Raw genomic sequence first — 10,308 nt, forward strand, 5'->3', positions numbered from 1 at the left:
TGGGCCGGGCATGTAGCGCGTAGACAGGATGACCGCTGGTCATTATGGGTAACTAACTGGATTCCTAGAGAAGGGAAACGGGTTAGAGGGAGACAGAGGTTAGGTGGGCAGATGAGATTAAGAAATTTGCGGGTATAAATTGGCAGCAGCAAGCACAGGACCGGGTTAACTGGCGGAACATGGGAGAGGCCTTTGTCCTGCAGTAGACTTAGTCAGGCTGATGATGATGATGATGATGATGACGATGATGATGATGATGATGATGATGATGATGATGATGATGATGATGATGATGATGATGATGATGATGATGATGATGATGATGATGATGAAACTGACCGCCATTGCCCCGTACGCCTGCCTCCCGTACGCTTGCTCATCAAGTGCTCGCCTGTCTTCGCCGCTGCGATGAGCTCCGGGCTGACGATATTGGGCTGAGAATTTGTCGCTGTGTTGGGAGTCGTCAAAAACACGTTCTGGGTTCTCGTAACGTGCTTAATTGTAGTATGTCGAGCGCTGTAAGTGCACCAGCACGGGCTGGCGGGGCCTTCGCTAGCGTCGGAACTCACTGAAATTTGGTCGCCATTACAGTTGGCTATTCAGTCAGTCGGTCGCAAGCAGCTCGGCACCGTCCATTGGCCGTGGCAGTGGATTCGCGTTTGCGTGATGCTCTCGCTCGAGTTTGTGGAAAAGGGCCACGTTGCCGTCGATATTTTCGGCACTAACTTCAAACCAGCTCGGCGCTGTTCCTGGCGATGCCAAGCGTATGCTCACTCTCCTGTTCGAAGTTCGCTGGTGGCCGACACTCCGCGTGCAGCGCAGTGTTTGGTCTCGCGTTCGCTTGCTCGAGCTGAACGACGTCGCTCGCTTAGAACTCGCCGACTTCTTAGCGGCACGGTGATTCGCGGAGTTGTGGCTGCGGCCGCAGCTCCGAAGCTTTTGCGCTACGGGAATCGAAATGAGTCCTTGAGAATGTGTGACATCACGGTTAAATTATTAGCATTTCATGTCTCACATATGTTTTCATTTCACCTTGCACGTATTTATCATATGCATTTGTATTCATCCTTTGTCACGTGTGACTCATTATTTTACATACTTATTGTGCAGCCATGGGCACAAATCGTGCTGAAGACTGTGCGCTGGCATCTGCGATGCCCGTCATCTATCTCTTTCGTCAGAGCAGCTTCAGAAGGACTGTGTGAGATGTGAAGGTAAAGTTATTTGTGTGTCATGTTTTAACGCTTGTTTTATATTAACGTGCACTTACTTGTGATATGCGTGCCTCTTCATCTTCTTTGACGTGTGCCTAACTATTTCACTATATTATTGAATGTGCAGCCGTGGGAAGACAACAGGCAGGAGGCTGCTTGCGCTGGCGTCTGCAATGCTTGTGTTCAATCGCTTCCGTCGGAGGAGCTCCCCTAAGAGTGAACAAGTTTTGACAACGGGACTGGACTTGTACACTTCAACAGGAATTCACTTTCAAAAATGGTAAATCTTCATGTGTATGTAGTAAAATAAAAGATTTCGATGTCTCACTTTTGTCTTTAGTTGTTACCGTGACTGTGAAAGCAGTTACAAATAGGTGGCTAAGTACTTTTTCGCGTGTTCTTTTCTGCGGAATTTGTTGATGACTGCGCAGAATAACAGGCGAAAAAAAGTATTAGGCCTGGCGGAAAATAAACAAAAACAATGTCTGAACTGGGGATAAAAATTTCATCCAATTGGAGTATTTAGGTGGATTTACTGCTCGTCCAGCGAGGTGCAACTGTGAGGACTAACGGTTGCCCGGCAAGGTGTATATGTGGAGAAAAACAGTTGCCCTATAGGATGCAAATGTGAGGACTAAATGTTAGTCCTTTAAAGTGAATTTTGGGATTAACGGTTACTCACTAAGGGATAAATTTGAGGACTAAATGTTAGTTCCTAGAGCTCGTCGGTGGGGACTAACTGTTAGGCCCGGTGCCGTTAGTCCTTAAAGAGAATAATGGTTGTGGCAGCCACATTAGTCCTCAAAAGACAACACACTATTTTAACACCCTTCTGCATTAGATTGTAGAACCTGGGTTCACCAACGGTGCCGCCGCGAGCGGCCAGCGACGATCTGCTTGCGACCGAATGACAGGGCAGTATGCTGTAGTAGCGACACTTTTTCAGGGAGTTTGAACAACATCATATGTAGGCAGCGAAAACACCCGTCAACGTGTCTTTCGTGTCCTTCTTGTCTCTGTGTGGTCCTTTTGTTCTCGCACTATAACTATCGTCAGACCCGTCAACCGTTGGCCGTCTGCATAGCTCGCGATATACTTACTCGCTCGCTGGATTGCGTGCCAACCGGTTGTGCCCTCGCAATCTCCGGTGTCAGCGTAGCTCTGGCTGACTGGGCTCGCCCTACGTGATCTACTGACGCCGACCTCCGGCGACAGTGTAGCTATGACCGATGGGACTTGCTCTATGCCACCTCCTGACGCCAACAGGAGCTCTCACAAGTGGTGCCCCGTCCTCGGACTCCTGTGGCCGAGTTTCCATCTTTCCTATCTTTTATTTATTTATTTCCCAATACTGCAGGCCAATGTGCTGGCCCAAGCAGGAGTGGATACATCAAAACGTAATTGTAGAAAACAACAGACAACAATACAAAAGAAACGAAAGGTTAAGAAAGAAGGTGACGCTCAAGGTCACCAAGAAACTTATTAGAATGAAAGATGTCACACGGCAAACAATTCCAGTCATCGACAGTTCTAGGAAAAAAAACTATATTTAAAAGCATTTGATCGGGCGAAAATTGGGGTTAGAGCATGTTCATGACCATGACGAGTACATCGTACTGAGAGCGGTTTAACACAGTCAAGGAGACCAATTTTTACAATACCACACAAACAATTGTAAAGAAAGGAAAGACGACTGAACTTTCTCCGAGCTTCTAAAGTAGAAATGTCGTTTAATTGCATTAAGGTGGTCGGGGAATCAAACCTACGATATTTGCCAAAAATGAACCTTACAGCCTTTCTGTTAATACGTTCCAGATTCATAATATCTTTCTTGGTATGCGGATCCCAGATAATAGAAGCATACTCAAGCTTAGAACGAACACTGGCATTATAGGCTAGAATTTTAGTACGCGAGGGTGCAGATGCTAGTTTTCTTTTTAGAAACCATAGCTTACGTAATGCAGAAGTGGTAATGTCAGTTATGTGGGTCGACCAAGTAAATTTGCTTGAGAGTGTGACGCCCAAGTACTTATATTTGTCTACATTATTTATGTTAGTGCCTCTTAGAGTATAGTGGAATTGACTAGGGCTTAGCTTCCTGGTGATGCGCAGAAGCACAGTTTTGTTAGTGTTTAACTGCATGCCCCCGTTCTGACACCAGTTATCGATAGCGATAAGTGCATCTTGTAAAGCCACATGATCACACGGTGAGGAAATTTGCTTAAAATTGACGCAATCATCCGCGAACAAACGCACAGACACATTTTGAGGAATAAGAGAAGCTAAATCATTAACATAAACTAAAAACAAAAGTGGCCCTAGCACACTTCCCTGTGGGACTCCAGAGGACACACGAAGAACAGTCGATGAAGAATTACCAATCACTACATACTGACGTCTATCTCTTCTATTCCCTCGATATGTCGTGCTCGCTAGCTTACCACCTCATGCCTCTTTCCCTGTCACTACACATTTATTCCTATCCTTTTAATCCCTCCTCACCCCCATTCCTTGTGAGCTACTGTTGAGGTGTCGCTCGCTGAAGCAGACAGTTACGGGGCTCACTTTTCTCTTCCTTTCTCTCTTAGAACTACTTTGTTGTTGTAGTCCATATACTACATTACTGCACAGCATCTATATTAACCCATGATGGTCGCTGTTCCCAGCAGCTCTTGAAGCGCTGCGTTGTGAATCCCGGAAAGCACGGTTCATTGTCATCGTGGAGAAAGAAGACACGAGTAAAATGTTGATTTAAAAAAAATCATTCAATAAAGTCAGCCATTGAGTATCGCTCCAAGGCAACGGCCGGAAATCAATCAGACACGGCAGCTGCACGGGTTTCATGAATGATGTCTGGCCGTTGGGGCCTAGGCTGCGAAGGAGGGCCTCCAAAGACTGCAAGTCTGCATATCATCGCTCTGATTAGGACCTGTCCAAACCTTCTGGACATCCGCCGCATAACAAAACTTGCACTGGTGCCGGAAAACTTAGCGCCAGTTGCTGCTAAGTATGGCTCTGGAAAAAACCTCTGTATGTAAGTTTCACCACATTGCCTCGCCTTTATTTTTTAGCGATATGTCTGCTGCAGGGCATAGTCACCACTCTGGCTTGCATTGTGCTACAATTTCATTATATGTGCGCTTATACTAACTTTTTGGGTCTTCGCTAACAAGGAAGCTTCCGGAATTTGACTGGTATGTGAGACCTTGGTAGAGCGAATGAGGTTTCCCTTTTTGTATGAGTCCCTGGATAGACGGTGCCCGAACGAGCAGAATAGTCTTCTTAGTCTTGGACCATATTTAATATACGGACGGTACTCTTCGTTACCCTTCTCAGTTTTCAATTTTAAAGGGCGTTTTCGGAAACAATGATGACCATTCTGGTCCCCTTTTCACCGAATGCCAAGGCTATGGCGGCTTCATTGGCCTCTACACTCTCGACACTACTGACTTTGCAGCACGTTATAAGGGCACCACTGTCACTGACCATCGCTGCTACCTGTGCAACAATGCTATCTTATTACGCAGCGTCTGCATACGCGAGGTCCCATCGATTGGTATACCTGTTTTGAAATGCTTCTGCTAAGGCAGTACATGTGCCATCGTGAAAGGCCTCGTTGATGTTTCAGGGTAGCGAACGTATCTTTATTCTCTATTGTACCAGCATGTCCTTATTTCTTTGTTTCAGATTGCACAATGCTCCTCCCTAACAGTTTCCTTCCTTTAAGCTTGTGTGCTATCGTTTTCAATCGGTGTTTAAAAAGCATGGTACCCCAGCGTGGGGAAAGCAAACATATTGTCCGGGAAGTGAGAGAATGAATGAAATAAATATATTTACAAAATATACAAGGAGATTCAGAGGCAGCTGCAGCCAAGATGGAGGTACAACAGCAACAACAACACGAGCGCGATCGCATTCATCGACTTCGTTGTATACATGATGGTCTCTCGTTGCTGATATCATGTAACATGTAACCACCTGCCGCCGGTAGCACCATGTCGGCGCCTAAAGGAGAGTAGCATCATATATGCGGAGATGTATAGTTTCAGATGGGACACGTGGACAACGTCAGTGGCTGGTGCGGACGACGACGACTGTCCAACGAAGTGATCTCATTAGTGACCTCAACAAGCCGGCGTAAAACCTTGTAAAGCCCCGAGTAGCGAGAAAGGAGCTTAGAAGTGACGCCAACGTGGCGACATGGTGTCCAGAGGAGGAAAATGAACCGTGAGAGTAGGAAACTACTCTGTGTTGGCTATCGTAACAGGCCTTCTGAGAGAGCTGCTAGCCAAGAAGAAGTTTCCATGCCATTTGGTGGGCCACTGGAGCCCGAGCAGTGGCCTTCCGGGCGTACTCTGCAACCGTTTGCGTAGTTGATGGGAGAAGAGTCTCGAAGGGTAACGCTAGAGAGCGGCCGAACAATGAATAGAAGGGGGAGAAGCTAGTGGTTTCGTGGCGTGACGAAGTGTATGCGAATGTCACATAAAACAAAGTACTATCCCAATCAAGGTGATATTTGGGAACGTACAATTGGGTGATATTTGGGAACGTGACAACTCTAACTTTGTCAGGATCGGGTTGTACGCCTCAAGCACTGACAAGGTGGCCTAGAACAGTGATTTCCCGACGGCCAAATTGACATTTGGAAGAGCTTTGCTGAAGTCCGGCTGTCCGGAAAACCTCAAGAATGGCCGATAGGTGGCTAAGGTGGCTTTAAATTGTAGGTGAAAATACGATGACGTCATCAAGATAGCTCTGGCATGTGGACCATTTGCACCCACACAGGAGAGAGTCCATCATGCTTTCAAATGTAGCTGGGGCATTACACAATCCAAATGGCATAACCTTAAACTCGAAAAGTCCATCTAGTCTAAAAAATGCGGTTTCCTCACGGTCTCAATGATCGAGAAAAATCTGGCAGTATCTTGATCGTAAGCCGATAGATGAAAAGTAGGCAGACCCAAGTCGGCAGTCGACAGCATCGTCGATCCGCGGCAGCGGATACGCGTCTTTACTTGTTACTTTGTTTAAGTGATGGTAGTCTACGCACAAGCACCAGCTGTCATCCTTTTTCTTGATTAGCACGACCGGCGATGCCTATGGAATGCAGAAAGGTTCAATGATGTCTTTTGTGAGCATTTCTTCATCTTCGTTCTAGATAACTTGTTGCTCAGATTTATACATGCAATAAGGACGTCGTCGGACGGGGCTGGCATCTCCAGTGTTACTCCTATGAGTTACGAAGAATGTCTGACCAAAAGGACGGTCATCAATATCAAAGATGTCACGGTAGGATTTCAGAAGGTGCCGGATAACAGTCATCTGTGCTGCAAGAAGGTCGGGGGTGATCATCTTGTTGATAGTAGCATCTGCTGTATTCTACGACAAGGAGAAAGGAGCAGAGGACGAAGAAAATTCGGCAACAAAAAAAACCGAAATGGCAGCATCAATAGAAGAAACCTTTGCCAAAAACATACCATCTGGGACAACTTGAGCGCACCAGCTGAAGTTTAGGATCAGAAGAGATGCTGTATTTCAGGTGACTGTCAAAACTGTGAAAGGCACGGCAAGATTCTGCTGCTGGCAAGTTTGGCCAGCAGAACGTGAGCGATAGGTGTCAACATGTAGGCACCGTTGGGAACAGGAGAGAGAGATCTCAGGTTCACGTAGGTCCCGGCATGAGGTGCTAGGCAAACGTAATCTAGAGAAAACACGTGGTTGAGCTGGTGTTGGGTCGTCATGGTAGCACGGAAAATCAAGTGAAAGCGTGCCAGTTCCCAATCAATAAGGGCAGAGTGGGCGGATAGAAAGTCCATGCCGAGAATAAGTTAACGGAAACGATTCTCGAGCCGAGGAAATAGCACTGTCGTGGAGTGATCTGCAACACTTACACGAATTGAGCACATTCCAAGCACGGGAAACGTGCCACCGTCGGTGACCTGGAGGAGTGGTACTGGGGGTGGCGTTAAAACTTTCCTTAGGCTGCAACGAAGTTCTGAATTCATCACTGATATGTGAGCCCCTGTGTCCAAAAGTGCGACAACGAACGTATCGACTACTTTAACGTCAATAAGGTTGCGTGGAGTCGGCAGCATGGTCAGAGGATTTGGCAGGCAAGTGGTCGATGCAGCATCACCTCCGGGAGCTGCATCATCTAGTTTTCCAGCTGCAGCTGGTTAGTCAGAGATGTTGGTCTGTGAAATTTGGGCGAGCGAGACGACGGGCGACGGGAGAGTGGTGAACTGGACTGGTGAGCATGCGGAGATGGAGAACGACGACGATAAGGTGGCATAGAAGAAACGTCTTGACTGGTGGCCTGAGGTGATTGCCAGTATTGTTGAAAGCGTCCATAATCCCTCTTTGGGCGATGGGTGTACCTTTAGGATGCCTGATTCAAATACCACCGAGTGTTACCATGGCGGGCCGCGTGCCCATACGGCGGCAGTTGAAACATATCGGACGATTGTCCGCAGTCCTTCACTCGGCTACATTGCGAGGGCGCACCAGAAGGTTTTAGCTTTGGGCATACGAAACGGCGGGTCGACGACGATCGATCAGATGAGAAGGAGCTGTAGTTCACTCGGAGGCCAGTCCAGCGTGGGAAAGCTCTTGTCGCCCAATGGCAAGTACCAGTGGCACCATCTGAGGGATAGAGTAACAGGCACGGGAGCACGTGGATACAGGAGACAAAGCTTCAAGTTTACATCGGATGATGTTTGGTCACATGCTCTGCAGTTAACGGCATCTGTAGTGCAGGCCCGTCTTCGCACGATCAGGTTGTTGCTTTGTTTGGTATTCGAGTGAAAAGGTATTGATACGTCTACTTTTGCGGCCTCAAAACGCTGGCGCTCCTTGGTGATGGCATTGACCGTGTTGCAGTCCTTGCATATAGGTAGTTTTAACGCATTATGTACAATGCCTTCCAATATGTGAGCTACTTTCTCGATTTCTTCCATGCCAATGTTTGCTTTTCTGCCAAGGACGAGCACGTCCTGTATGTATGTCACAAACGACTCTGTCGAAGTTTGCGCACGAGATGCCAACTCCTTCTTGGTCGCTGCCCTTCTGTCTACAGACTTGCCAAAAAGGGCGCGCATCTTTTCCTTGCGTGCATCCTAGCTTCCAATTTAATCTTCATGGTTCTCGAACCACACCTTTGGTGTTCCTTTCAAGTAGAACAGAATATTCGCCAACATAGGAGTTTGATCCCAGCGGTAATTCTTACTTGTACGTTCGTGCGACAACTATTCTTCAATGTCAAAATCATCATTGCCACAGAACGTGCCAGGATTTTTTAGCTGCGGAAGGACAACAGTTGCTGTTGTAGTCACCTCAGCGGGAGCGGGTCCCTGGTTTGCTATGGTGGAACAATCCAAACGTCGGCCACTGCAGAGCTCCGCACCTGCACCAAATGTCGTGGGGGTGAGGGAATGAATGAAATAAATTTACTTGCAAAATATACGGGGAGAGTCAGAGGCAGCTGCAGCCAAGATGGAGGTCCAACAACAAAATACGAGTGTGATCGCATTCATCGTCTTCGTCAACTTCATCAATTTCATTAGAGTGTTGCAGAAGGAGCTGTTTTTTTATTCATCCAATTTCCCTCATAACGAACTCACCGAAAATCAGCAAACGCTTCATTTTTTGTGACATCGTTCTGTTCTTAGGCATCGCTTCATATTGGGCGACAATTTTTCGCATAAATTTTCTCGACATGTGATGAATTCATCAGTCCTAGTGTGCGGTGGCTGCTTGGGGGCCTGAGGTGTCTTAACTGCTATTCCAAGGCACAGTTGTTAGCAGCGGACGCGATACCAACGACGTAAGATTCGTTACGTAACTGCTGCGGTGTACGCTTACCACCTTCGTTTCTTACTTGACTGAAAGATATATGATAGCCTCGAATTTGACTTGGAAGCATATATATAAGATTGTGAATTTAGCCTTTTTTTTTCAAAAATTCACAATGAATAGGTTATCAGCTTTATAGATGATAGCTAACGAGACCAAAAGATACAGCACAGGCTTATAGTGCAATAGATAGTGCAATATATCGTGCAATAGATCACAGTGCAATAGATGATATATAAACACAAAATCGAAATTGGTAAATTTATCACTAACATGTAAACGATTGCTGTCATGGTCCGAAATTTATATGACCAAAACAAGTAAATTAATATTTGAAATGCATTACAGGGAACTTGTTCAGAGATATACATATGCGCAAATGAATTCATTTTACATCTTTCTTGGCGAGGCTATTGCTACCACAATTTTCCAACCGACGCGCAACTTGTAATATCGCTCTTGTGATACAACATTCACCCCTACGCGACGTATATGCATCGCTATTACCTAATGTATGTCACTTTTATTATTATATTTAGGCTGGTATAGTCATGCATACAATTTTCTTGAACAATGTGGGATTTATCCTTTGATAGTAACTCTTCCAGGACATTATGATATCTCTGCAGGGACGTCTGCGTAAGGAGGTGTTCGGTGGGTAGAGACACCATGGACCCGTGCTAACGGGGGGGGGGGGGGTTCAACTCTTTCTCACGCCCAGCCGTGCGTGGCTTTGCCGTGTCCCACGAAAAGGGGACCCTGGGAGCCGAGCTGATGCCGGGTGATTGGACCTTGAAGGCCCCTCCGACAGAGGCAACACATCTCTTTGGCCCCGGCTTCAGGTAGATGGCGCGCTGAGCTGACCCACCCAGGGGTGTTCGGCAGTCGCCTATTTTTATCTCTTTCTCTCCCTAGATCTTTGTCTTTATCTCCTACGTTATACCTGTCCTATTATACTCGTCCTATGCGTTCTATTTACTTCCGCATTTCTTGGCTTCGAGAAACAACTTTGTGTAGTTGCTCAACCTTGGCCAGTTACATTTGGATATAGTGTCAATGTATGGCTCGCATCTACTGTTCTATACAAGCACTTGAGCGTTCCCTAGTAGGGCTACATTGTGAGTGGCCACCATTGCTGCCAAAACAACCAAACTATTAAGGGAACATCTTCATTTTTGCTACTTTTTGATCGTCTCCCTCAGAAAAGGGTGCGGAAATTTTTTGTAATTCACTATAAACTTCT

At 46.5% G+C, this 10,308-nt stretch overlaps 1 long non-coding RNA gene across 1 annotated transcript; it reads left to right on the forward strand.

Moving 5' to 3' along the window:
- Positions 1-1,119: 1,119 nt before the first annotated feature.
- LOC142764848 (uncharacterized) lies at positions 1,120-1,541 on the forward strand. The gene is made up of 2 exons (XR_012883921.1): positions 1,120-1,214; positions 1,342-1,541. It is a non-coding gene; the product is annotated as an uncharacterized LOC142764848 (long non-coding RNA).
- The last annotated feature ends 8,767 nt before the right edge of the window (positions 1,542-10,308 follow it).

This window comes from Rhipicephalus microplus, chromosome 6 (assembly GCF_043290135.1).
Source record: "Rhipicephalus microplus isolate Deutch F79 chromosome 6, USDA_Rmic, whole genome shotgun sequence".
Taxonomy (NCBI): domain Eukaryota; kingdom Metazoa; phylum Arthropoda; class Arachnida; order Ixodida; family Ixodidae; genus Rhipicephalus; species Rhipicephalus microplus.